Source organism: Mycteria americana, chromosome 2 (assembly GCF_035582795.1).
Source record: "Mycteria americana isolate JAX WOST 10 ecotype Jacksonville Zoo and Gardens chromosome 2, USCA_MyAme_1.0, whole genome shotgun sequence".
Taxonomy (NCBI): domain Eukaryota; kingdom Metazoa; phylum Chordata; class Aves; order Ciconiiformes; family Ciconiidae; genus Mycteria; species Mycteria americana.
The window spans coordinates 20,103,984-20,126,967 of record NC_134366.1 but is presented as its reverse complement, the minus strand read 5'-3'; the positions used below and the strand labels follow the sequence as shown (position 1 = coordinate 20,126,967).

The following is a 22,984-nucleotide window of genomic DNA, read 5'->3' as shown; positions in this document are numbered from 1 at the left end:
ATTCAGGCTTGGAGAGGAGGGGAATTTTGCCCTCTGTTTATGCTAAGGGAGCGTATTTATGGTTGCTGCCAGGGAAGCATTTTGCACAGCACAGTTTGGATAATAAGATGCTAAGATGAGAACATCAGAGTTCATACCACTTTTAAAGTTCATGTAATTCTTTTAAGTACTGAAAATGTTACTTGAAGGAATGTCTGTGTGCTGTTGTGTTGCAAGAGTAAAACAATAGCACATTTTACTTGAGACCTTGAAAATATTTTCCTCTTTCTAATAAGACTGAAATAACTTTCCAGCCACTTGTCTGAAAAGTTGGCAAGAGGCTGAAGAACAGCTATAGAGTGTTACTATTTAAGTTAACTTATGTGATCGTGTTTGTACCTGGATTCAGAGACATTTATTTACTCAACTGTGCAGAAGGAAATCTCAGCTGTGGGAAACAAATCTTAGAATGTGTTTACTTTTAATTGTTTTTTTCACTGAAAGTTGAGGAAACTCGTAGTCCTGAATTAAAATGAACATCAAAATGTCACTCAATATCTTAAAAAAAAAAAAAAGCCAAGACGTGTTCCACCACACTTACAACTGGTGGAGAATTTTACAGAGATCTGTATTATAATATGTGGTGTTTGTTTATAATGAAGGCAGCTATCGTTTTAGAAAAACAAAAACAAATATTCATTTTCTGCCTTGGTTTGCAGTCCATGCATATCCAAAAGTTAGGGCTTTAAGCCATATGAATCACAAAGACTTTGACATTGTCACACAAGGATTTTAATAGCATTTTTATGTTCCTTAAAAGTGGTGACCAGCTTTATATTCAGTTTTAAATATGTAGGAACAGTAGCATCTATTACAGATACTATTTTAGGCTTTGTGAAGTGAGCTAGTACTTGTTCAGCTGATGGGCCATGGCATGGAGACTTTCTCTGCAAAATAAAAGGAAAAATAGAACAAAATCTCATCCAGATAGAACTGAGCCAGAGGTGGATATTCAGGGCTGTGAGCACAATGGGGACACATTTGGATAGGAAGAAGGGTGTCTACAAGCCAGCTTAAAACACTTCTTGTCCCCAGGAAAGACAGTTTTTGTTTTAGCTCTTCATCCAAGAGCAATAGGTAACTTTTGAAAGTGCGTACAGCGATGTTTGTGTAGTGAGGGTTAAGGGCACAGCAGGCAGCCTTCCCAACACACCCAAGTGAGTAGAGCATCACAGGTGGGATTTTGACTCATTCCTCTGATGGTGCAGATAAGCCGTAAGCTCTGACTAGACGGCAGGAATTTCTCCGGTGAAAGGAAATTGCCAGGTGGTTTAAAGCCAATATGTCCAACTCTACCCAATTTCCTTGCGGCAGTACTGCAGGATGAGGCAGAGGGGTCATGGCCAGTACTGTCACCATCTGGTGGTCCATGGCTGCCGGCAGCTTCCTGGGGACAGCAGGAGCTTAGAAAGCCCATGGGCTACTCATGGTTGTACCAGGGAGGTCAAGAGTTTATTACAGGAGCACAGAGGTAGTTACCTCCCCATTCAGCTCCCTAAATTCAGCCAGATCTGTGGTTCATGTAAGTTTGGTCATGATAAGTTTAATAATATCTGAAAAGCTCAGATATTGGTTCACCGAAGCAGAATAGTTACATTTGACAGGCACTCAAATAAAATGGGATGAGAACAGTATAAAAACCTTGGACCTCACAAATCTGAAAATATCCTTCAGGATTTCTATTGAAAGCAGAAAAAAGGACAGGGTAATTTTGCTTTTTTATTAAAAAACAGCAAACAAAACAGATGGGAGACATCTCGGATTTGTGTCTTCCTAATGTGAAGCACCAAAGGGTATTTTTTCTGTTTCTCATTTTGAACATGGGGGTGGAGATAGATTAATGGGTTTTGTTTTAGCCTCCAGTTCTTACATGTCTTGCAGTTGAAAACAGTGTTTTTCTCCTCCTTTGTACCAGATGTTACACTCTGGAGAATAATTTCTTAGTATTTTCCAAGTTCAGTGAACTGCCTTGTATTTTAATGATGTTGGTTAGGAAATGTACCAGTTCATAACCAATGATGTACCTAGGGCTGTTTATAGACTGCAGTATGGGATCCATCACAACTGAAACGGCTTAGGAAGACGAAACTTGATCCTTTTGGACAGCTGTGCACTTGCACTGAGGAGGGACAATCAAAAGAGGAAGGATGACACTGTTTTTTTTACATGATGAGACATTGGGGAGTTTGCAGTTATTTAAACAATTCTTCAGGATTTACAGGATCTGAGTGGTCCCCACGTAGCAGGGCAGCACACAGTAAGTTCGGGCGGTTGATGACTTGCTTAAGCTGAGTATGTTGAGGTAATTTAGATAGTATTTGTGAGCGTATTTTTTTTTCTTTTACAGGGATGGCTCAGTGAAATACGAATAATTTCCTGATGGATTTCTTTTGTCTTCTCTTTGTGGACAGGGTGTAGCACTAAGCATTTCTCTGAAATTCTCAGTTCCATTTCCAAGTATTATTTCCAGCAAACTAAATAGTGAAAGATCATTTACTATTACTCACTCCATTACACTTTTCCCTTTGTTTTGCAACATGTTTCTCTGCTTGCTTCTTTCACTTTCTTTTATGCACTCGTTAAGCCCTGAACAAGCTGCTTGAATAAGTTTGTCCCTTAAGATTTTCTGCCTTTAAAGCTGTCTTGCAGACTGGCACATTCCTCTGTGAGATCTGTGTGTACCATGGCATCTTTGTGGACTAACGCCGGTGCAGCTGCGTGGCTAGTTAGCACAAGCAATCCCACTAATTAATAGAGGCTCCCCTTAGGGAGTGGAATCTACAATTCAGTACTCACCCTGAAGAACTTATCTAAAATGGATCAGATGACATGTGTCTTAAAAATGCCCACTGGTTTTTAAGGGAACCCAGAGTGACAAGCTCAGCTGTGGGAATCTACAGTGTAGGCATCCCGGGTTAGGGAAGATCAGTGTTTGAATAATTTTGTCTTCTAAAAGATGTTAATTAGTGGAGTTAGTGCATTGCCACCCTTTACTTGTTTTTCTTAAAGTTTGAGCTCTGTGGGGAAGGGGCCATCTAACTTCTTGTTTGCCCAGTGCTTAATGCGTAGTGGATACTGTCATGATGTTAGTTAATTAGGGTAATAACAATTTTTAGAATTTGGGGTCAAGTCTGACAAAACCAAAGGTGTTACAGGGCAGCACAAGGGCTGCAAAACTCAGTTCAAAATCCAGAATTCTTACTGCAGGATCCTGTCCTGTTTCATGAAAAATATTGAGATACCTGAGGATCTTTTAGATAAATTACAGTTTTTAAACAGCTGCATCAATCAGGTTACAAATAGAAAGCATAAAGCACTGTGGAATGGTATGTTTCCTTTGTATAGCAACACCATTGTGGCAGTAGTTCAAAAACCAGTAGAAGGAAGAAACAAAATATAGTTGGGTAGTTCAAATATGAGGATATATAAAATGTCACACAGGGCATAGAATCAAATAGTAGCTGGGAAGGATGCCAGAAAGACTTATGGTTTCAGTTCAGAAGTGCTTTTAGTTACATGTCTTTTTTTTTTTTTTTTGAATTAAAGTACCATTTTTTTCTCCTATGGCCTTTCCTTCAAGGGCTCCTTATGTAGTTGTTTATTAGTAAACAGCTGCTTGCAATGAAAGACAATTACTTTATAGCCACAGTGGTTTCTGCTAGATGTGTTTGTTGATTGGGGACTGGTTGCACTTCTGTTTGTTCTAATATAATCCAGATAAGAATATGTAAGTATTCTTAAATGGGGTGGATAACTCACAGAAAAAATACATAAAGACCAGATAACAACCATGATTATACACAGAACTTTTGACCTTTAGAAATCCTTAAGGTAAAATAACTCATTAAAGTCTACTAAACATACATGCTCATATGAAAGCTTTTATCTATATATAATATAGATAAATACTATCTATATGTTATCTGCCTATATATTAGATGTGTTTATATATAAAAAGTAAATATTATTACAAACATGTTTATTGAGCTCTCCCTATGAGGTAGGTGCTTGAGAACACTGAAGTACGATACTTGCTTGATACTTAGGTACAATAGCATCAGAATTGCTGGCGTTGTCAGGTGGTGTCTTGTCTGTTCAAACTGTTTAAAAGATGGGATTTATTGGAGATTGAAATCTATAAAATTCAAATAATTAAAAAAATTTATATATAAAAATATCATTCAAATCTATAAGATACAAATTAATTAAATTGCAGTTACATAGTAACCACTCTCTTGTCAAAAATTTGAGGCTAGGTAATTGTAGTTGAGTACCTGATATAAGTTGATCTTTCAGTTGGGATGGTTTTGTCCAGTGTAGAGTCAAAAGGCCATTGAAATCTAGGAGCTTAACATTTTATATAGACTTGAAATTTGCTAAACAAAGGAAAGATGCTAAGCTACAACATTACTTATGTCATTCATCTGAGTGTATTCTCACAGCTTTGAATAATCAGGAAAATACTGTCTTTAGGATGTGGGAAATATAATTTAACACAAACAGGTCACTATAACGTCACTTGATTTGCTTTGCTGAGGTACAAGGGATAGTGGATATACTAACCTAAAAGACTGAGCTTCTATGAACATTATAATTAGCCTATTATCTCCCAGTATATAGATGAATTTTTTTGACATGTTTTGGTATATTGAAGTGCAAAATCTGTAATTTTTTCCTTATGCTTGCATAATATAAGCTACATAATGAGACTTCAGGGTTATGTCTAAAAATGATTGACAGTTGGTAATTGCTAAAGGCCAACTGTGAAGGACTGCGAAATGATCTTCAGACTTTGTGTTAAAATGGCTGGTGAGGTTCAATTTCCATAACTGTAAAATATACTACATAAGGAAGACTAATCTTAACTTCATGTATACAATGGTAAGCACTGAGCTGAGCATTACCACTCAGGAATAAGATGTGGAAGTTTTTATGGATCCGTGGAAATGTCAATGCAGTGTTCAATACAAGTCGAAAAAGCAGATCTGATGTCTGTAGTTACTAGAAGAAGAGAACAGAGAGCAAGACAGAGTATCACCTGCTGCTGTAAATTCATGGGGCATCCGTGGTGTGTGCAGTTCATGTGTCTCCAACACCAAAAAGATGTAATAGAACTGAGGGACAAGGTTTGGAGAGGGACACCAATGATCCAAGTTAGGGAGTGGCTCCAGGGTCAAGTCAGCACAGTAGGAAATGCGATGACTGAGTGGGATATAATGGAGGGGAGGAAGAACAGGCAAGTTATGGAGCTGCAAATTTCGAGGGACTGGGAGAGAGTTTTGGAGAAGCATCACTATTCGCATCCGTGTTCTTAACCTCTTCCCTGGGTACCTACTTCAAGCTGGTGGTGGAAACAGGCTACTGGAGTAGGTGGACCTTTGGTCTGGTCCTTCTTATTCCTGAAATAATCTCTAGGCCACAGTAACCCCTGGGTGGCTAGGATGAGGTACAACATAACACCAGGAGAAGCACCAGGTTTGGGGAGAACAGGGAAGACTTTGCCATTTGAGTCCCCTGCCATAAGCACTAAGCCCAGAATGAATGTCTGCAGCTCTCCAGATCTCACCAGGCTGCCTTTCTCCAACTGGTCCCCGATATCCTGCTTCAAGTAGTTTTTCTTCTTCCCAGAAGATTGTTTTCTTGTCAGTATTTTCTCCTCCGGCATGCTATTGTTTGAACTGTCTCTTGGGGGTGCTTTGACCATCTACTTCCATGACTTGGACAAGTAGTTTTTCCTTTTTTTCAGTTGCTGGTCTGCAATACAAATGAAAGCCTGTCTGCATGCAGGTGGCTTGCTCTGTTCCAAGTATGAAAGTCAGAGGAGTGGAAGGCAGGAGTGTATTGCTGAAAATTTTCCAACCCCATCCATACTTGTGTCACACTAAGTTAAACTCTCACCTACTTAGTGACATGCAGCTTATATCATCTTACATATGAGCTTTGACTTTGTCCTGCTAAATTGAGCTTGAGCTTGTGAGACTTAAATGTCAGAAGGCTAGAGCAGGTCAGAGCAGCAGAAGAGCATAAGTTAAAGTTGGCCATACTATTAACTTTGTGCTTTACTATACATAGCTGCTGTTGCCTTCAAAGAAACACTATTGACTAAGAATTTGCACTTTGTCTTGAAAAAATTGTGCAAGTGATGAATGAAATCATTAGACAGAAGGCTTAGAGAAAAATTTCCTTTTTATTTCAGCTTATTTATCCTCTTGCTGACATTTGTTGTACATTTGGTCAATACTTCATCTCTTGGTTGGTTTTGGGTTTTGTTTTTGGATTTTTTTTGGTTTTTTGGGTTTTTTTCAGAAGAAAACGTAACTGTAAATCCACCGCAGTAATAGGTAACCCAGTAGTCATAAGCTACTTTTCCTTTGTTGACGTCTTTTGAAAGAGAAGGTGTATTGGTACTGATTTAGAGAGAGAGGGGCCTGTATTTGCATAAGTAATTACAAATTCAATTTAGAATAAGTTAACATTACTTATTGTACATTTTTAATGCTAATAGGATTCGATGGTCTGACTTCTTTTTCTCCTGTAAGAATGCAAACATAGGCAATAGAAAACTTATTTTGTAATATATTTATCTAAATACTCTTGACTGTTCAGTAAGATTGTTATCCACATGCAAGCAATGTATACTTTTGGATACTTGTTTATGGGAGTAAAGACCTTTCCTTCTAGGATATGCTCTTGGTGCCTCTCTACTGATTTTCAGCACTTTGTCACTGTATGTTATTTTGGTCGCAGAAGGTCATCAAAACCTGAATGAACTGGGCAAAGAATGTGGTTGTGACTCTATGGACTTGCTCATGAACAGAGTCTTCCTTTGATAGTGGTTGATAAGATCAGCACGTGGACTGTAAATCCTTAGAAATTATTCTAGCTAAAGAGCAGAAAGAATAAATCCATGTTTCATGGCCTACTCAGTCATGAATAACTTTGCCTGAGATATCTGATTTGTAAACCTGGAGAACAAGGAAGAGGAGTGTGTCTGAGCTGCTTTTGAGGTTTTGTGGCCAAGTGTCTTTCTGGTTCCCTTTCCTGGAGGTTTTGTGGCCAGCAGGGAGTAAGTAGGGGTTTTGGCTCTTAGTGATCAAGAACATTGTGTCAAACTTTAAAAAAGATGAAAATATGTAAAATTGACAGCAGTCTGGTATATAGTTTAGTTAGATCATAATTCTGGCTCTTTTTTTTTTAGCGTGTAATTACATCCAGAAGCGGACAGTTTTCAACAGTGTTTAAATTGTTCCTTGCTACTTGAACATAATAAGCTACATGTAAAGTTGATTCTTGTTGTGATCCTCACATGGTTTCTTCAAATTCCAACTTGAAAACAGAGTCTGTTTTTGAGCACACTTGCTGTACCTTTCTTGCCTGCATGAGGCTCTTGAACTGATGCTTTCTAACTCCAGAGCTTCTGTTTCCTGAGATTGCCTCAGAAGAAATCTCAACCAAAGAAGGCTTTGGTGAGATTTATAAAAGAGGTGCAGTAAGATGTGAGGGAGAAAGAAAATAATCCATTAGTTCTCAAAAATAAAAAGAATCCATTCCTATTCCAGGTCTTGGAAATCTTGTCCAAGCTCTTGTGAATGTCACTATTTAAGTGCACAGATCATGCATGCATGCAGCATCTTATTTCCAGCACTGTTTAATCACTAACACTAATCTCACCCCTGGGACATGCAGCATCTTTCTGGCCGGCTTTTATTAGATTAACAGTAAGAAGGAAGACTTACTACTCACGTCTCCAACGAGGCAGAGGTATTTCCCATTTCTAGACGAAATGGGAAATGAAAGAAGCACATTCCTCTCCTCGTCTTTTTGCAAGACCTTTTGGGGTCTCATGGACCTGCTCCTTCCTCCTTCAGCAGTAGCTGCAGCCTTTAACTGCATGGCCTGGCTGGCTGGCCATCCCTTTACATCAACACACCTCTCCCACTACATAGACCATAAAGCTCATCATAGAAGCAAGAGCTAAGCTAGGTAAAGTTTAGCAAATTTAGTGGCATGGAGTGAGGAGTGTTTTGGACAGAAAGGGAGGCTCAGAGGGAAGGAATGGAAAGATACCCAGGTTTAAAACTACGTTCTTCCTCCTGTCCTGAGACCAAAGGTGCCCTGTGACCTGCTGTTTGTGGTCAGTCATCCTGAATAGTTCCTCTGGAAGAAATAGAGGAGCAGAAGGCAGGAACAGGATGCCTCACTTCGTTTCTGGCTCCTTTGTAAAAGAGTAAGGCTCAAACCAGTCCCTTGGCCACAGAACATTGCCAGGGGAGCAGGTCTCTAGGGAAAAAAAGCACAAGAAAGAAATGTAGTAATCAATAAATAAAATTGTACAGAGAGAGGGTTATAAAAATTTTTTACCTATTTTTTTTTTTACAGACTTTATTAACGGGAAAGTCTTTCTAATAAAGAAAATAGGCAGAGGATGCAGCTTACACTGTGATACTTCACTGCACAAAGGGAAATTCCTCCTCTGTGCAGTAGGAAATGCCATAAATGCATTCCCTGTGAGGTATAACCATTGTACACAGCAAATACAAAACTGAACTTTTCAGGAAAACATGAGCCTTCAAATAGACTCTGTGGTTAAAAGAAGTTAAATTTAATCCTTTTCTAGCAGCAGAAAAAACACAGCCTGGCTGCACCGTGTGAGTCATTGGTTAGTTCCTCAGGCAGCTCCTGAAGGCATTTTGTCTTTGTCCTTGTGCCTCCGAGCATTTGCAAGGTGAAATCGCACCATGTCCTGTGGCTTTGCTAGCTTTGCAGTTTGCAAGGTGAAGTCAGATGATTTGATCGGAAAAGAGAGGCTTGGACATACTTCTGCATATTGCTGTGAGCCAGGGTGAAGTGAGTAAAGCTCTTTGTTATCTGCTCATGTTGGAAACAGAAAGGCAATAACTGCAGAGTGGAACTAAAAGGCAAGTCAGAAACTGAGTTATGCATCCGTATTGTCTCGCTGGCTGCCTTTGGTGCAGTGCTGAGCAGTGGTTATGAAACTGTGCCCCGCATTTACTCATGTCACTTCTGATTTGCAAACCTGGTGGCTGAGCGGCAGGTCAGTGCCTCCCCGCCCCGGCACGAACGCCCCCATTCCCTCTCCTCTGCAGCCGCTGCCGGGAGCATTTCCAGAGCATGCCTTCGTCTGAGGAAGGACGCAGGCACTGAAGTACGATATGTGCAGCAGAAGCACAAATGGGGATGATTTAATACAGCGGGCAGGCAAGCTCTGTCACTCGGGCCTGTGACAGGGAACTTGGCGCTTCCCTTTCTTCAAGAAACTTACATCAGGTGGAAGTGGCTCTACGTGACGCTGCTGCATTTGCTGGTCCTGTCCTCCTGTTTGTCTGCATATCTTATCCTGGCATGGATATTCCTTAGTCTGGGAAAGTACTGGGCTTTTAAAAAGGAAATTTGGTGTCTCTTCCTAAGCGTTTGTAAAGAAGGATGGTATTGCTGAGTGAGAATCAAGCATCTTGATTTCCAGTTTCATAGAGATGTTCCAATGCTGATGCAGACCTGAGGGAAGGTGCTCTCGCTTGCCACAAAGGTGGCTGGAAGGATTTGGAAGTTGAGATCTCTCTCTCACACATACAATGTTCAAGATGTGCTGTCCTGCCCCTCATGTTTAGATTTTAAGATCTACTCTTCTTTTGCAGCCATGTCGGAGACCGCTGATCTGCGTAGCAGTTGAGTGCACTATGTCCCTGAAAGAGTGACATGAGGTTTGGCAGGATGCTAGGCAGAGAACACAACAAGGTTGCTTCCTCCTCTTTTGGGGCTCTCGTTCACCAAAAGATCACATGATTGGCTTAAATGTGCTTTAGCCTGTCATGGAGCATGTGGAAATGAAGAGGAATACCAGAACACTGACAGCGTTAGGTGGAGAGAAGTAGAAGGTTCTTATTCACAGTGTTCTTCAGAAATTAAAGTGTAAGTTAAAATTTAGGACCTTAGCTTAAGTCTAACAAGTAAATCTGTGTTAAGAGGATAAAAACAGGCCATTGCTTACCAGTGATCTTGGAAGCAGGTAGAATGAAGGAGGGGGTTCTGCCTTCAAACTAGGCAAGTCCTCAAGCATATTAGCATCTGGTGGCCACCAAGAAGCTTGCCCACTGTGTCTTAGACTGCTCCGCTCTAGCTAAGAATACATCTCACCTATTTCCCCTGGGCCATTTCGTTCAGATCTCCCCAGAGTGTCCTCTTTAACCAAATTTAAGAAGCTAACTCACCTTGAGAGAATCCCAGGAGGAAGACAGGTGGCCTGTAATCCACTCTTAAAAAATGCAGAGACAAAGACCAGGCGGTTTGTGGACTTGCCCAAGGGCTCCAAGGGAGCAGCAGCAAAGGCAGGAGCTGGGGCTGCTCCACAACCCAGGGGAGCACCGCGGCATGAGCAGAGCTGGCTCCATGGGACCATCACCTCTGGGGGCATAGAGAGTCCTCTCCATCTCCTGCTGCTGCATCCATCTCACCAGAGGGACCACGCAGTCTGGGAGCGAGACCCAGAGTAAACCTGGAGTTTCTAACCAGGGCCAGTGCCGTGGCAAGGAAGAGGCCAGCTGGTCAGCCTTGTCATGGCCCTTTCAGATCTTACGCAAAGGCTTGTAATTACATTTGGATTGGATTTAAATAATACATGAAAAGCCAAGTCTATGATACTGCATTAAAATACAGCAACTACTCTGCTTTTCTGGTTTAGTGAGGATTGCGTGAATCAAAAATACCTTACTCATCTGCAAAAAGGCTTAGTCCCAGCAAATCATGGGTTTAATTACAGGAAATAATCATAAACTACTTTATATGCAATTAAAGACACTTTCTTTTGGAGATATTTTTGTAATTTGTGTTTTTTCCTAAAACCAATTATCCAAAATATAATACCCTTTCATGCCTGCAGTACAACTTTGACTTGACTATAAATTGATTTTTTGAAATGCAACTTTATGTATAATTGAAACTTGAGACTGTTTTACCTTTATCTAGGTAATTGATTAATGGGTCAGATTACAGCTGCTGGTTAGTAGTAGCAGCTAACAGTTTTATGCTACAGTTTGCTCATTTAGATAATTGTATTAATTTAGAATGTAAATTGACACAATTACAATGGCATTTTTTTAAATGTCAACATCTTTTATGTTAATGTCTAATCAGCCTTTAATCAAATGCTGAAACTGTTTGGAACAGAAAATACCTTTCACACTGAAATGTAATATAATGCTGGTCCAGAGCTCATTAGTTTCATGGGAAGACCAATGTTGGCTTTGGAGCATACTCATAATTTTATCAATCTATTGAAACAGAAGAACAACATTCAAATTCAGACTGAACAGTGGTATGGCCCAGAGCTTTCCCAAGCAGCTACAAACACGTAAGGGAGTATTTTGTGGCAGTGGTAGACTTGAAGGCTAGGGAAAATGTGTCCTGAAGGATATGTGCCCTGCTGGTAGCTACAACCCATGACATGGGAAGAAGAGAAAGGAAGAAATTTTGTCGTCTTGTCATCAAAGTGACAGTTCAGGGAAGATCCTTCACCTTTAATGAATATCTGTGAGTCAGGAACAGAAACTAAGCAAACATCCAGGAAAACATCAGCATGATCCTTTCTGCTTAGCAGCTGGGACGAGGAGCCATGCTGCTTTCAGTCCAGGTTCAGGCCAGGGCCCTGCCGACATCTGCACTCTGGTCCTCCTCTGGCAAGGTGCTTATGTCCCTCATGGGCGATGGGTCACGTTTCCTAACTTAGCTGTTCGCTTAACAAGAGAGAACACCCCAAAGAGAGAAGGGCATGGAGGCCATCTTGGGAACTCATGGGCTGAGGGGGAAAAAGCAGCAGGTCTTGAAAAAATGGTATCTCTTCCCAGAGAGCTTTGATATTGGAGGTGTTTGATTGTTCTCTGTAAATTTATTAGGTGGCTGAAAAAGAGGGGCACAAAGGGCCTAGTTAAAGTAAAGGAGAGTGCTGGTGTAAGGCCAGCTGGTATGTGTTGCCTTGAGTGAATTTAGGCAAGAGGCTCTTGCTGTCGGGGTGGCTGGAATGCTGTTCTGGAGCAGTGAGAGCAAAGAGGTTGCTTCCAAAAATCAGTCACCTCCTATGCCTGATTGCCTGCAAGGAATGGATGTGATAATCCAGCAAAAGTCGTTATGCCTGTGTGCTCTCATGGCCGTTGCAGCTGAGCTGTCCCGGTGCCATCCTCCCTAGTAAATACGTGACTGGATTATTGAGGGGATATGGCTGGATGATGGAAAAGCTGTCACAGTTTTCTAGAGGCTGCCTCGGGAAACCTTCTGCCTCAAAACCCAGTCTGCCCGTGAAGCGAATTTCACGGGGCCACATTGCACCACCAGCCAGTGCCACCGCCGAAGTGCTGGCATCAGCGTGGGGCTCGGCTGCCTGAGTGCAGGAGTTCACACGCCTCCGTGAGTACTGCTCATGCTTTCGATCAGTCCTGATCTGAAACGTGATCTGGGGAATTTACAGAATCTTTTAATTCAGCTGTCAAAACTATGCAAGCTTAATTATGGGCTGGATTTGGCATAAAAGCTTAGACACAGTGTTTTCCCTCAGCATTTGTATTTGCTGTTGGAAACGCTTCAGCCCATAAATCTATGCAGATAATGCCGATGGGGAAAATCACTAACAAAACATAGTTTTACAGGTGGTTTTAGGTGAATTTTCCATCAACTTTATGTGCCTGTACCATATCATTATGTTCTTTTCTCAGCCATTAACTTCTGCTGCGAAGCATGAGATATCAGATTCCTTTTGGCTTTATCGTTCGCATCTGTCACCCGTGCGCACATGCCTGGTTAACGCGCCTTGGTCCGCGGGGTGCCCTGTGGCCCCTGGATGGGGTGCAGAGGTGGGGGTCCCTGCAGTGAGGAGTGGAGGTCCCCACGGAGGCCAGGGTAGAGGCGGGCGTGGGGGGACAGGGCAAGCTGGAGGCGGCAGCTGGAAGAGCCAAGAGATGGGATGTGGCTCCCGGTGGCTCTGTCTATACTTGATATGAGGAATACCATGAGTGCCAGTGGAAACGGCATCTAGTTAAGGAAATGAGAGCTCTCCAGATTTTACTTTCTTAAAGGCAAATGGCTATGAAAATATATCTGTTGAAGGAGAAAGGCACAGGCTTCACTGAAGCATGTAGGTGCCAGTTGGGAGATGAGGGTAGCCAGGGCCACTGGATTCCTCTTTTGTGACCTTGGGCAAGCCATTTATCCAATAAATATAAATCAGCTGTTTCCATTAATTTTTACTGCAGCAAGGCTAAGTTAGGGCAAAGTTGCACATTATGGCTATGCTTATCTAACAACCCACTATCCTTCTTTACTCTTTTCCCACGCCCTGGTTAAAGACTCACTGAAACTGGAGAAAATTAACCTTGGTGTTGAGGAATGAGAGGAGAAGGCAAATCGTTTCACCTTATGCATAGGGAGGGAGATGGGGATATCTGGTTGGGATGGGGGCAGGAGAACCGAGGAGGAGTCCCCCCTTCCAGCTGCACTGAGCTGTTAGATCAGCTGAGCCATAAATATGTGTCTTCAGCCTTAGATTAGTTCAGGATGTAATCCTTCATCTTTGCCCTTCCCAAGGAGTCACTGCTGAAGCTCTTTTACTAATAGCAAAAATATTTATTCAGATACAAGTATAACCATTTGCTTCACTTGCCCCTCCAGAGACACGAGTAGATCCCATTTAAGTTAATGAGAGTGCTGCACACCTAATTAGAGACAGAGTTAAGTCCACAGTCCTGTGCCAAAATGCTACATCATGAACTAAAACTCATGGAAAGTTAATACAGAGTCACAATTTATTTGCTATATTTAAAACGGACTTTAAAAATTAAATGAAAGCTGATACATCCAATAAAACCCTGTAATCCAGGCTGTAATAATAAATCACATACTGGGATCCTACTGCAGATGAGGGTGAAATTGTAAGTGCATTGACATTAATGTCATAGCGCCTCTTGACTTCAACAGATCCAGGATTTCTTTGGTAATGTGCTTAGTGTCTTAATTTACTAGCAAAATAAGTCGTTTGGGATTTCCTGTTTCCCCCGCAGCCACCGATGATGTGATCAGCTCCTGGGACAATACTAAAATATGCTCAGCTGGATTTCTCTGTCAGCATCAGCTGCCTCCTTTTTTCATCTGCCTCCCAAAGCCACTTCTCTGTTTCTTGCTGCCCCGTCTGCAGTACGCAACCTCGTCAGGTGCGCTGGCTTATTTGGCTTTTAGACTTGTTTCCTAAGAGGAGCAAGCTTATATGATTGATTATGTGTCTTTTTGTCTGCAAAACTGTCTTGGCCAATTTTATTAAAGTCTGAAAGGAGAATAGCTATCCTAAAGGTCACAGGGTAGAGGAGGCAACCCCAAGTGAGTGCCCTACGCTGCCCCAAGCCCACCTCGGGAGGGAAGCGGCGGCAGCGCTGCAGGCAGCTGACTGCAGGCAGCACACGCTCCAGACTAATGGCAGCAGAGTCTTTCTGGTGGAGGGAGCGTGGGTGGGTTTCACACTGTCGTGGTGGGTAGGTGAGGCGGGGTTAGGAGACAAAGGACACGAACGAAAGGCAAAACAAGCTTCAGAGTTGTGTGTTTTGCAGAACTCCTCTTCCTCCTCCACCCCCACCAGTTTTGTTTCCTGTGACTTCAACTCCTTCCATTGAGCAGTGGCAACATCATGATCTTTGTCGAAGTGGCTGATTACATTTCTTTAAGAGGTGTCTAGTGGTGGCAAATCAGTAACAACAATTGATTTGCCACTCTTTACGTGCTTTGCAAAAGGCATGCAAGTTCCATCTGCACTACCTGACAGAAGCAAGTGAAGGGAAAATAGTTCATAAGTTAAGTACTAATTATTAGTATACAGCAATAAAACTTAGAAGACTTATTTCTTGAAGAAAATTATTTTCTATTATTACATATTACATTACCATACATAAGTGGCAATTCATGTCATGTCCTTGGAGATATAAAACAATATGGAAACCTGCATAAATACTCGAAATATATGATTTTAACAACTTTTGTACTCAATTATTGCTGTTGGATTGATGTGGAATATCTAGTATTGTGTTGGTTTAGCTGTAGCTTACAGCTGGTGCTTATGAGCTGGGAAAAAGGTAAGGTGTATGTTCTGTCTGTACCTTCTTTTATTTCCTGTGTACCCATATTCTCATTGCCTTCAAAAGTATTTGTGGATGTGCAAGAGGCACAAGACTGGCTACTAATGTGCTGATTACTCCCTTTTATTGTTTTGAAGAGTTTAGCAACTCCTTCATAGAGACTTTTTCATTCTTTCTACATTTTTTCCTGGACTTACCTAAGGATCTCATTTTGCAGGCTCCTGTACGTGTGTTTATGTTTAAAGGCACTGGTATTATAGTACTATGGATGTTAGGCAGGTTTCTTGAAGTTAAGCATACGTGTGCTTCTGCAAAGTTTAAGGAGAGACAGGGAGACATTGAGCTGACATCTGAATAACAAATACCTTCATTTTCAGTAGAGGTGAGAAGTGAAATGTTCCTTAGAAGGTTGCAGACAGGTTTCATGGACAGCAAATGCACTGGGGACTGATCTATGAGCACCTTTTGTCTGCTAGATCAGAGCATAAATATGTTTATTCTTATATATCACAGTAATGAGGGCAGTGCAGTGGCAAGCAGACACCTGTCTGACCAGCAGATTGAAAGAGTGAGGAGAAAATTCATAGTTCTTCTTTGATCTTGTAAACCAAGCTTATGGTTCTAGTGTGCCTGAAATTAGGGCAGGAAGAAAGGATGTACTGGGAGTAATCAGAAATTAGATTATATTGGTATGTTAGTGATGAAAAGGAGAATTCAGTTATAATGTTTACTCCCTTATTATTTATTTTCTTTTCTATAAGGGAGTCTTTCTTTTCTTTTTGGTGGGTAGGATTCATTTGTAGCTCAGTTTGCTTACCCCACCCCACCCCTCCAGTCTGTGTGTGTCAGGAGAAGGGTCCTACATACAATTGTTCCCAAGCAAAGTCTTTGCTGCCTGCAAGCAGCAGTGGAGAGAGTAATTTAGTGCTTATATGGTGCCTCCTCTAGAGACAAGCTCCTGCCTCTAAGGTCTTACTTCCTGTTCATTATTTAATACCTATTTTATTCTGGGCACAAAAAAAAAGCCCAAAGTGAAATGGGCACTGTTCTCCACATCAACTGTTTCTGTCCTGCAGATATGAGGGGAATAGTTTCTTTTCCACAGAAAGAGTAGCCAGGGGCCTTTTAGCCAATTACTGCAGTGGTGTGTAGACCACAGCAAGAGGGATTACTTCTGCCTTCTGTAGTGAACATTAACCACTGCTGTGCTACACAAATGGACCTTTTATATTTTATCTACTTGGATATTCTAAGGAAATGAGAAGTCTTGAAATGACAAAGCCCTGGTAATAATGAGGTGAGTTATCACCACGTGGTTATTATGAAGAGCATTTTCTTTTTATACGAATGTGTGTTAGAGAAGAGTCATGTCCCTTGTTTGTCTTGGAAAGAAAACCATTCAAGTTTACTCTTGTCAGATTTCTTGGAAGAATAAAACATTGTTATTGTTTGTGAAAGAAAGACGACCTAGTTGAACCTGGCCCGTCAGTTGCCTTCCTGGAAGCCGCATGTGGTCGTGGCTCTTGTCATGTCTGAGATTTGTCTAATTCTACCTTCAGCTTCTCTGTGGGTTCAGCTGCTGGTGCTGGCAGTCAATTCTGCATTCGTTATCTCCAGTAAAGTTACCTTATTTGCAGTTAATCAAACAGCGTAAAAAAAAGTTGGACTTGGGGGTGTTTTGTGACCAATATAGATATTACCTGTAAGGCAGGAATTCTTTTGACAATGAACTGCAGCAGTTCTCCTGTAGAAGCTGGTAAACCTGGAAGTGAAAGACAGTATTTAGCACCCACTATGTCCCTTAGGCAAGGCTGTTTTAAAGTATATCCCTGTTCATGGCCTGATGTCCTTCGTACTGTATTTGGAGTAGAATGACCATAGACAGAAGCTGATGTAGATAAAATTAATTGCAAATAGACCATATACTTAAATTTTATACAATAACAGTTGCAGAGGGAATTTGTAAATCACTATTCACTGTGACTTCTGCATTAATCTTGTTTTCATGCAAAACCCTCTACTCATGTTTTGTGCATCAGTCAGTGAGTTTTCACTGAAAACAGCCAGATGCGTAAGGACTCTTGTGGTAGTGCTGTGCTCCAGAGTCACTAGCACAAGCATGAAGCCATCTGTTTGAAGACTCTTGCAACCTCTTTGTTGAGTTTCAAGCATGAAACGACATTTCTGTCCAGTGAAACTGTGGAGCAAACCAACAAGAGCCTTTGTGGTGTTACACTGTAGTGTACACTTGCAGTGTAGTGTTACGCCAAAAAGCAGTGTTACACTACTACTTTGTAGTGTCAGCATACTGCAAAAATAGTCACAGCGTATATATTAACATATGAGCTTTCCAGAATTGCATATGGTGAGTTTTAGTTTAAGCTTAGTTAACGACATGGATAAGGTGGCATAACCTATTTAAATATCTATGTAACTTTGTCCCTGTCTACTTTTAATGTAGATGCTCTCAGATGCTTGTGCATGCTGTGTATAAAGCTTTTATGTACTATAGGACTTGTATTAAGCATCTCAGTATGCCCAGCAGCCTTTACAACAAGCAAGAAGAACCTAATTGAAAATAGGAAACTTCTTAATCTCTGATAAGGGATTGTTTGAAATTTTTTTCAGAGAAAAAAAGACAAATTCATAAGAAGTTTGTGCCACTTTTAAGCCTAGCAAAGTAACACATTTGGATTCTGCAGCTAATTGGAAAGCAGATTTTAGTAATTGTTCGAGCATCAAGAACAAAGGCACTTAAAAATTGACAAAAAAGGAGTGCAAATAACTTTGTAAAGCTTTACAAAAGCTTTATAAACATAGACCAGATACTGCATAGCTAGATATGCTACCATAAAGGATCTGAAAGAACTACAGAAGTAGAAGCTCTGGGATTCTTCCAGACGTGTGAAGTAATGTCTTGCATTGTTATGTGGGCAAGGCTGTTTTTCTTGGCCATAATTTAGGAAGGATTTTGTATGTTATCATCAACGAATTAGAACTTGAATAACAAATCTTGGATATAATCATCATAATCTGTTCCTGTTGGGGAGGTACAGAAGGAAAAAAAGCTTATTATAAAATAGTTTAAACCTTTTTGACGCAAAAGTACATATAACGTATTTGCTTAGAATAGCTCATCATTTAGGTGGATTTTTTCTGTTGAGTGATTCATAATCATATAGCTTGCTTTAAGAGTTCCTAGCTCAATCATACTCAGTAGTGAGCTCTTTGTACTGTACTTCTTGGTATCTCATGTCTGCTTTGAGTTCCATACTGAAATGGAATAGTTGAACATGTCAGACTGTCCCATAAACCAGAAATGAATAAAGCAAAATTGTTGCAATGTGTTCTCCTTATTGTGTACCTGCCTTAAGAAATGACTCTTTATAGGTCTTTGGAACACAGTGTAACTGCAGCTCATATGCATTCATATATATGCTTATGTCCATTTATAAATTATTTTTTACATGTGTCAATATGTATCAGAACTTACCTTCCTCTTGCCCTGTGATTGTGAGTATTCTTTGAAGGTGCCTATGTGAGGGCGTCAAGTAGTAACACCTTGTTGAACCTTCAGGCACTCATGCTAGGTGGCATTTGTTAGTTCTCAATTTAGGAATCTGAAAGGTGGAGCATCTTTCAAACAATTAAGTGGATAAGCTGGAGATTTTGCAGAAAAACAACTTTTGCCTTGTCTGGGTAAAAACTGAGAAGGTGGTAAATTTCTAACATGTGAGGATGAAAGAAATGCAAATTTGTGAGCAAGAGGGATGAGAGACATTTATGTATTCTCATTTGCAATATACAGAATATCAAACATAATAGGAATTACTTCTGTTTCTTTGCTTGCTTTTTTCTTCTTTCTTTCTTTTTTTTTTTTGAAGGAAAAACCATCATTTAAGTGAGAACTATTACATGAACTAGAACCTTTTAATTTATTTTATCACCCAGATATCCCACTGCCCAAAGATTCGAATTCCTCAGTTTCTCAGCAGTTTCCAATTTCTAACTGATGACTCCACTTGCATCCATTTTTTCTCAGTTGCACCTCAACACAAAATCTGCATTCTGATTTGGTAGCATGTTCGATAACTTAAAAAATGTTAATACATTGGTTTGGAGGAATGAAGTGGCTTGTTGAAACTTCTTTTAAGTGGCTGACTTAATATAACACAGTCATTAGAAAGACATCCAGCAAATTTGTTGGTCTTTAGATGAGTATCTTAGTGCATGAAGGTTTTGTGGGGCACAGTGCTGTGGGGTCGTTCCATAATTGCCTTCATTTACACAGTTTTGGTCAACTGCATTTCAGATTCAGAAGGATTTACATTGTTCTGCTATGAATCATAGTGCTTCATTATGACATTTGCACTGACAGTTATGGGAGAGATGTGCTGAAAGTCCCTAGGCTACATCAACATTTTCAAACTCCCACATGCTTCTTCCCATTTTTATTAGGATCTCCTGCAAGTTGGTTACACACCCTCTTTCAAACTGTTCTGTATAACTCGGGTCTGTCATGTTGCCTGTGCAGCACTCACAAATGACTGGGCAGCCAGTATGCTAACTGCCACCTTACTGAACTGACCATAATGGTATGTGGTTTTTTTGTTCTTGCAACCTTTTTGTATATTCACATTTTTCTCTTTGACCATCCATTTGTTTATTGTTGCTTTCGAGTGGATTTTGTTGTCTTCTTCAAGCTTTGCAGTGTCAGTGTACAGCACCTTGCACTGTGAGACCTAATCCCCAGCTGGGGAATGTCCCTAACAGTGCAGTACAAATACATGATATTTCAACATTTTCTGTTTTATTTTGGCCTCATTCAAAAGAGGTTTTGTTGCTATTTCTCAATTCCTATTTGACATACTAGTTTTACCGTGATTTTCTGGCTATTTTAAGCAGTTTATTTGGGGGAAACACAATTCAATGTTTTACAAATAATCCACTACACAGCACAGGAAGCAAAGCCCTGTATATATGGATTAGGGGGTTGATTTATGGCATGTCTCCATACATCATACACACTAATCTACTTGAAAGGTAAGATGTGTGAATTGCTGCACATCTTAATTGCTTTGCAAAACATGGAATTGAAGAGCTGGGCTAGTCTGCTTGTTTGCTTTCCCATGTTGAAGTGGTAACTATATACCATTACTGTGTCTTATTTTGTTTAGAAAAAAAGGACGAGAACATTTTTGCTACTCTGTATGCATTGTGGAGCAGGAAAAGTAAGACATCATTTAAAGCAGCTATTGTGCTGGAGGTTTCTGGAATGTTTGGCATTGCATGTTCAACCTTGGCATTGTGTCATCAAAAACTGGAGCGGAGCACAGGCTCTCAAATATGCAGTCAGGCCTCTTGAGCTCCTGTAAAAATAAGCTGGCAAACAAAACCCTTTAATAAAATGCTGATACTGGAAAAGATAGAGAGTCATCACTTCATTATGCTACTTTTCTCAGCATGTCTCATTTATTTCCGAAAGTAAAAGAGAGATGATTACTAGATAAGCAAGAGTCATGATGAGGTGAAATCCTGGCCTCAGTGAGACAGGGGACAGCTCAACCACTGGGTCGACCTCTGAGCCATGAAACGTCCCAGTGACCTGGCCAGGAATTGACGTGCCTTTTAGCCAAGGGGGTTGTTTCTTCTCTCTTTGTGCTCTTATGATGTCCGTCATTCAACGATGTATACCGGGCTTATGATTTTTAGTTTGGGCTTTGAATTACGCTGTAGCCAGTCAAAATGCCCCCCTGGAGGCTCCCAGGGCTTGAGAGCACTGGGGAGGCAAGAGAGGGCTGCTGGCGTTAGGAGCGTTGGGGCATTGCACTGCTGTTGATAACCTGGGCGCTGACAGTGGTGACAGTGCTGCAGAAAGAGTCTGAGGATTTTCTGCTTACTGGTACTGTTATTTTTCCTAGTAATTTTTCTCAGGATGGTTCACTTACAATTTGACTCAATGTATTTCTTGATTCCAAATCTGCATGGCTACTAGCCATACTTGCAACATTTTCTTCATTATCCTGCGCTCTTGCCTTCAGAAGGAACTGTGTGTTTTTAATATGTACTGTGTGGGGTGCCTGTGTAGTATAGTCGAAGGAGGAAACGGGAGTAATGACAGTCTGAGAAAGTAAAATAACAGAATATTTAGTTATTTAATTCATAAATTACAGTTCTAGTTAAAAAACTTGGATTCTTCTGTTAGACTCTTTAGAGTCTATGTATCACAGTTTGCTAACAGTAACACTAGAACTTTCCTGAATACAAATAAAGGGTGAGCGTAAAGAAACTTCTTTTAAAACAAACACTTCGGTAGTGCTGAAAATGGTAACTCCAGTGATGTTACCGAAATTGCGGTGTCTTTCCCATCATACCACATTGACACGTGGGAGACTGGAATAAGAAAAATACTAACTTGAAAAGGGGGAACTCCGCCCTGGAAAAGGGGGAGTCCATGGAGAGACCATGTATGGCAGACCAGGTGCACTAACAAAGCTATCTTGCAAATACTCTTGTGTGTGATAGTGATCAAGTAGGTTCAGAAGAAAATACGTTTTTATGAAACTACTTATTTTGGAAGGTACTTATCCTGCTTTCTGTTTCCAAATGAAATGCTCTTGTACTGCCCTCCCGCTTCTCTGCCCAGCCCTGCCAGGCACCCGTTGCTGCCTCGGAAGAAGCTCACATGCACCTGGCAGACTAAGCATGTTGAACAAAGGCAGGACCCAAATAATAGTCTTCTTTCCTCATTAAGAGAGTAGTCCTTGTTAAACTGCACAGCTTTAAATAAGGAGGAAACCGTACTTCCAATCATTTGTAGTGACAATCAATCTTATCTTTTTCTTTTTGCTGTTCAAGGATTGGGGAAATATTTAACCATAAGCAGCTTACAAGTTTATGAAGCAACTCTCTTTGATAACATATTGTTTTGCCTCTTCAGTTTGAAAATCTAAAAAAAAGCGGTCTATCAGGAAAATATTATTATTGGGTCTCTAACCAGTAATGTGTTCTGTGTGGAGATCAGCTACATCAGTTGTTTGTGGCTTCTTTCTTGCTAAATTCAGTAGCTGTTTTCTCCCAGGGCATTGAACAGCACGGTTTGCATGTGGTCTCTGCTGCTCATATAAGCAGCTCCAGGGATTTTTTTTTAACTGGTATCTTTTTTAAGGTCCTTGAGCCTGGCTATCTTAAGCTCACTGGAGTACAGCATGTCCTGTGTGCTGTGCTCTCCTCATCATGTCTCAGAATTGCTCTGGGTGTGCATAGACACCTCCTCTCTCACCTCTTGTTGCTTCTGCTGTACAGGCTGGTTTTTGCAGCCAGCTCTCCTCCTCCTGTCTTCTGGAACAGCCTCTAGCATTGCAGCAGGGACCAAGACTCAAATCTACAAAACTCTACTAAATGAAATTTCCAGTGGGCATCCAAAGATTGTGACACTGTATTTGTGGTCATGGCCAGATGTTACCCTTAATCCTCTGTGGACAAGATTCTTGGTATCCCAGCTGTGTTTACAGAGTAGGGGGAGCCACGGACACCACTCCTTTGGCTCCCAAAGCTCCATGAGAGGGATGAAGGCTCTTGTGAAGCTTCACATGAAGCTGTGCATGAACTGCCATTGGAACATTTTTAGGGGACTGTGGAAAAAAACTCCTCAAGTTAGACAGTTTCAAAACTCAAATAGAGTGGTTTTGGCTTGTTAGCAATGGGTGAGATGAAACGCAGAAGTTTCTAACATTTTCACTCCCTTTATCCTCTCTGTAGGAGCCCAGCAGGCAGGATGTACAGTGATTTGGAAATTTCTGTGTTCAGTCCCTAGAACA

At 40.9% G+C, this 22,984-nt stretch overlaps 1 protein-coding gene across 14 annotated transcripts in view; it reads left to right on the top strand.

Moving 5' to 3' along the window:
* KIAA1217 (KIAA1217 ortholog) overlaps positions 1–22,984 on the top strand; it is a 372,206-nt gene that overhangs the window by 213,886 nt on the left and 135,336 nt on the right. Inside the window, exon 1 of one of the 14 annotated variants that reach the window (XM_075492660.1) lies at positions 8,757–8,886. The exons of the other annotated variants lie outside the window; for them this stretch is intronic. The gene's annotated coding sequence lies outside the window, so the exon portion shown is untranslated. Of the gene's footprint in view, positions 1–8,756; positions 8,887–22,984 lie in introns of those variants that run through there. 14 annotated transcript variants of the gene reach the window in all.